We start from the raw sequence: 6310 nt of genomic DNA on the forward strand, positions 1-6310 counted from the left end.
AAATCAGTGAGTCATTTTAAACGTAGCAGCTAAAAGTTACACTTACCAATGAATTTTAACATGATTTTGATCTTAGTAGTTATGAAGTAAGTAGTTTTTGCAGTTATCATGATTTAGAACTTTATGAAGTAGAACGATTTGTAGATGTTATATAAATTCTTAAACGGAAAAAAAAACATACTGTAGGTCGGAATAGCTTAATTTCTCTCGCATTGTGAGGGTCGACTAGCTCTTGTGAGGGTTGACTAACTCTAGGGTAAAGTTGCCTAATTCCGTGATAGCCCTAATGCCGTGATACGTTCCTTTCACTGAATGTCACGGGGTTTGGTATCTTGCTAGGAATTTCACTGATGTCTCAAAAGTAGGTGAAAAATACACTCTTTGGAGAAAGATGTCTGGCGCTATGGTCGAACGGCAAAGCTTTGACTGACATTCAATTTAAAAAAAGTATCACGGGATTAGAGTATCACGGAATTAGGCAACTTTACTCTACGCTATCATTTTATAACGTGCGAGTATGCGTGTTTTGATATGAACTAAATTATATGACTTAGATTATAAACTGCATTACATAAAGTACCGAGCGAAACTTGGGTTGTTTGGAAATGTTCAATTTAAAGTAGAAGAAATACTCTTTTGCTTGGAATCCAACACTTTCGCAAATACCCCGTACCAAATTGTTTACGTCTTTTTTTTTTTTTAATTTTATTCCATGTCACTCGCTGCACGTGATGATGGTCTTGCCACCATTTTATTTAAGAAGTCTGAACTGCGATATTTGGTTCTGACTGTCTCCTCTTCCTTTCCATCTGATTCTATTGGGGTTGCTTAAAGTGTTCTGGAGCTCTTCCCTCTTTGCGGAAAGAAATTAAAATTCTTATTTTATTCTCGCATTCTTACTTTAATTCGAGTAAGGCATGCGCGTGTTCCCACTGCATATGATTTTCTATTCTAAAATTGCAATTTTTGTTTGAGTTTTAGATTTTTCCGTAACTGAGCTCCCTCATGAAAACTCCACGAGGCGCCATTGATGTATGTTCGTAAAAGTTTCGACACGAGTTCTCATCTTTTCTGTTTCAGTTGTTGTTCCTCTTTACCGTTTATAGTTACGGTTATTATTATTGGTATTAAATACAAAATGCGTGATTTGAGCTATACAGTATTTTGACATAAGCATTGATATAATCTATTCTTATGAAAGCATTATAAAAATTAATATTTCAGGAAATAAGTCTCCATTTCTTTAGATAAAGTGCACTTTCGTGAAAACGACCATGAGCATATACATTCCTTTGTGTTGTGATTATACAAACATCCATATGAGAAGAAATATTTATACGTTGAAATTACGTGACGTGGTGCTCAATAGTTTATGTACCGACGTTGTATTGAAAGGGATATGTGCAGTATTGTGAATAGACCTCGTGACTCATCCTTCGCTAAGTGTAGAATGTAACAAGTTGTGTGTAAATGTGTGTTTTGTAATAAAACCATTGTTTCTTTGACAGCGTATTGTTATGTTTAACCAGAATGACCTTGTTCATTTACATTTTGGAACTAACATTACTATTACTAATTACTACTATTGTTACTTACTTACTTACAAATGGCTTTTAAGGAACCCGCAGGTTCATTGCCGCCCTCACATAAGCCCGCCATCGGTCCCTATCCTGTGCAAGATTAATCCACTCTCTATCATCATAGCCCACCTCCCTCAAATTCATTTTATTATTACTCTCCCATCTACTTCTCGGCCTCCCCAAAAGTCTTTTTTCCTCCGGTTTCCCAACTAACACTCTATATGCATTTCTGGATTCGCCCATAAGTGCTACATGCCCTGCCCATCTCAAATGTCTGGATTTAATGTTCCTAATTATGTCAGCTGAAGAATACAATGCGTGCAGTTCTGCGTTGTGTATCTTTCTCCATTCTCCTGTAACTTCATCCCTCTTACCCCAAATATTTTCCTAAGCACTTTATTCTGTTACTATTTTTATTGATTTTTACGAGTGAGTGAGGTAAAGGTGATAAATACCAGCGAAGTGAGTCTAGGGTCCAGCTCTGAAAGTTACTCAGCATTTGCTCTTAATGGGTTGAGGGAAAACCTCGGAATAAATCTCAACCAGGCAACTTGTCCCAAGCAAAATCTGAACCCAAGCTCACTCGTTTCACGGTTAGGCATGATAACCGTTACTTTACAGTGGTGGATTGTTACTAATTATTACTATTGCTAAAGAACTTAGGCCTATTAGTACTCCCTGTCACTTTTTGACAGGCTTTGTTAATGTACAGTGTGTAGGTATGAGTCAACCTACATAAAGTAGGCAGTCATTCACTACTCCCATGAATACTCCTTAGTGCATCCAATTTCTTAACAAGTCTGGGCACTTCTTTATGAATGAATGAAGTGCATTTATTTATACATAATAGATACAAATACATGTACGATCCTCGCACGAGCCTGTACGGCTATTCGTGCTATAAATATGCACAGTTTGAATCTTCAAAAAATATAATACTAATAATAAAAAATAATAAATGACAAATATATTATGACTAGGCCTCGAATTTTAGCTAAAACCTATTTTGTTCCTCATGTAATACAAGAAAATGAATTCCTATTTACGGAGATATATTTCTGATCGAAATTAGTGGTCTTATAGTACCTAAAATTACCTAAATTGACGTTAGAGATTATTTTTACGTATTTTCCTTTTTCTTTGTGAAAATTCATACAGGTATGTAAAGTATATAAAAAAACTTGTTTTGTTTTGAAATATATCACCTTAACTCTGGATTTAGTGAAGTTGTTTATAGTGAACTTAAAGCATTAGTCCCTTGGTCAAGTAGGCCTACATACAACATCTGCTGCGAACCCGCAGAGTAAATGAATCGTGAATTGCAGAAATCTCACAAGTCATTTTTTTTTCTCAAATTCAGTTTTTCATATGCATGTAATATTCATAAATAGATCTCTCAAGACCCCACACTCCCATTTTATTTTACTGCGAAAATAAGTTACAATGAATTGCGGGATCGCAACTCCAAAACATGTGGAATTTGAATAATTTCAAGGGAAAAATTGTTCCGGGGCCGGGTATCGATCCCGGGACCTTTGGCTTAAAGCACCAACGCTCTACCGACTGAGCTACCCAGGAACTACACCCGACACCGCCTCAATTTTTCCTTTTATATCCACACACTTCAAGTGGGCTGACAAGATGCCAGAAACCCAACTCTGACTGCACACAAACTCTGTGTCACTTGAATTGTGGTTTTCTGTTAACGTACCTACAGTAATGTACTTCATGCACTTGTGTTGAAGAGGCTCACTTTACACACTGCTAGCAATGCGTAAAATTGCACTTCACGCACTATCGTAGAAAAAAATTGTTTTAGAATATCATAAACTCATAACCTCTTATTATTTGTCGTATTTTATTTAGGGATGTCTAATAATCTTCAGCATCTAATGATGTCATTTTAACTATCTTCAGGTTGGTTCAAACTTGATTGTAAATTGTTGTTTGATTTCTATTGATAATAACCTCTCACTTCATTTTCCTGAGTAATTTGCTGACTTAAAAAGTTTTTTTAAGAAAAAATACCTGTTACTTTTGATCGGTTAACTTCGTTCAGGATAAATTAATTTTAAAATAACCAGTTACCCGATAACCGATTATATTTTCGAATAACCTCCCATCCCTAGTAGGTTCTCGTTGAAAATAAAATCGCTCCTTCCCATAGAATGCATGAATGGCAAGTAACATAGATGTGCGAAGCATGATGAGATACACAAGGCCATTAACTGTCCGAGATCTCGAATTTATCACATAGCCTATGCGTCCAATTTTCAAACATGCTGAATATAAATAAATTCACGAGCCATTGTCGTTGTGCTTCGCACACATTTTCAACTGCAAATGCCACTTCAAAATAGGCTTGTGTTGAGTGAACGACAACCATGCCACCATTTTGTTTGACTGTCCTGACAAATGTATTGCCGGCTCTGTCATCTATATCACTACACATTCCCGTCGTAATTCAGTTCAACTTTGAAAGAGTCCGTATATAACCTCTATGAAATTGTGTAGACCTCACATTTATGGGGCGCTTTGTATATCTGTCCAGAAAATCGAACCACAATGCGTTTTCAATTAGCTGAAATACTTCTGGTCTGAACAAAAGTCCGAGAAACTATTAAATTAAATGCCGAACAATAAGCTTATTACTGATGTCGATTTGACCCTTAAATCAAATACCTTACTATAATAATACCGGACAGCTGTATACTAGCAGCATTGACGTGGGTGCGAAATATCGCGGACCTGACATCTAGCGGAGCGGCGTGGAATTACGTCCACAGATACAAATATTAACATAGCGGGAATCGGACTATTGTTTAAAACGTGAGGTACTAATGTAGAATAATATTTGAGACACTTAAGAAATGTTGAATAGTATTTAATGTTCAGCGATGTTGGATGGCTTCTGTAATAGCACCCGAGGCGGACCTACTCGGGGAGGAGTTTCGCCTCGAACCGACAGGGGGACCTTGGGAGAATTTTCGGAAGCAGGAATGGTATATGGATTCTGTCGGCTGTAGGGACCGGTCGTTAAGGGAGTCATGTGGCTAGGGCAGCGCGTAGGGGATCTGTGGCATGCAACTCATTCCATATCGAGGGTTAGCGCAATAGATCTCATTAGGTTGCAGTGCTGGGCCATCCGTGCCCCCCCCCCTCAGTTAAATTCCATTCCATTTCGTTCAGGAGCCACCACATTTCGTCCAGTCATACAATGAGAAAACCATTCGAGCTAAGATAAAGATATATTTACTGAAATATATTAAACAATATTAAATATTTATGCATTGTAAACACACGCTCTCAGAGCTATTTAGGAGACTATCTTGAGATGCGTAACAAATGTAACGATATTAATTTATAAAGCACATTCTAATTTCTTCCTACAGCCGATTTTGTAACATTATGTATCAAAGAGCCCCTTTAGACGAGACCACTTTTAGAAGCACTGCTGAAGTGCTACCGCTTGTGAATAATGGATTCAAATAGAGCCCTTCAGATACAGCCACAATCACAGAATAGTGGCGCTGCAGACGGTCTGAGTGGTTGGCTTTGCCGCTGCTGGAGGCCACTAAAAGTGGCGCTTCCCGTCGCGATACATGGAATTAAATTGTGGGTTTCAGACGGGGCCACAGTCAGGCCACTATTTTAGTAGCGCGTTCGTGGCGCGTTCGTGGCGCAGCTAACAAACGACAGTTGGGCCACCATTTCCCCTACATCTATACCGTTACTACAGTATAAGGCTATGTACGACAGAATACTATAGAATGACGATGATAATAATAATAATAATAATAATAATAATAATAATAATAATAATAATAATAATAATAATAATAGAATCCTACATAGCTGGACTAGTGCGAAATACGGATATATGAGCCGTTCAGAGCAGAAGTGGTGTAGCTAAGTCAAAATTGGGTAATGCAAAGTAGCAATAAATATGTCCTTCGTGCTATCCACTGACTACTAATAGTTTAAATAAATTGAATATTAATTGCTTCTTTGCACTGTATTTTACAGAATGTTTAATTTAACCCTCATTACCCGTTTTTGACTTACACCACTTCTGCTCTGAACGGCTCATATTATTGATGTAGCAAAATCTCCTTTATTTCACGTTAAAATAAAATAAAGCATCTAAAATAATGGAAATAAATTAACAAAGAGATTAAAAAATAGTTGATCTCATGTTCGAACCTGGGTTCAATTAGGCTACAACATGGTCTTTGACTTTACCATTACGCTACAGACACCTAGTATAGTATATTGCTAATTCTATCTAGAAGCTTTTGAAATGATGACATAGACATGCAAAAATACGAAAAAAAAAAACTTTTTATCATCCTGATGTAGGCTAAATCATCAAGCAAGGTATGGAATAGTCCTCGATTCAGTCTTTCCAAAACTAATGGATGAACCCAGACTCTTCTTATATTTTTACGTCTATACTTTCTCCGTATGAGCAAATTGCCAAAAGTATATCTCCGTCTACGTCCATGTTCACTGGAAGACTGAAAAATTCTCTACAAAAATTTAGTGTATTAAGCAACGCCACTAACGCACGTTCGCAGCACCACTAAAGTGGCCTCCATTTAAACCCATTATTCACAAGCAGCAGCGCTTTAGCGGCGCTTCTAAAAGTGGCCTCGTCTGAAGGGACTCTTTATTGATTGATCTGTATACATATATCTCTATCTGTGTACCTAGGTAGGCTTGTTTATTTC

The 6310-nt window shown here is 37.2% G+C and overlaps 1 non-coding gene across 1 annotated transcript; it reads right to left on the reverse strand.

The window, feature by feature from the left end:
- Nucleotides 1–3085: 3085 nt before the first annotated feature.
- On the reverse strand, nt 3086–3158 carry TRNAK-UUU (transfer RNA lysine (anticodon UUU)). The gene has a single exon. It is a non-coding gene; the product is annotated as a tRNA-Lys (tRNA).
- Nucleotides 3159–6310: the final 3152 nt, after the last annotated feature.

The sequence above is a fragment of the Periplaneta americana genome, chromosome 5 (genome assembly GCF_040183065.1).
Source record: "Periplaneta americana isolate PAMFEO1 chromosome 5, P.americana_PAMFEO1_priV1, whole genome shotgun sequence".
Taxonomy (NCBI): domain Eukaryota; kingdom Metazoa; phylum Arthropoda; class Insecta; order Blattodea; family Blattidae; genus Periplaneta; species Periplaneta americana.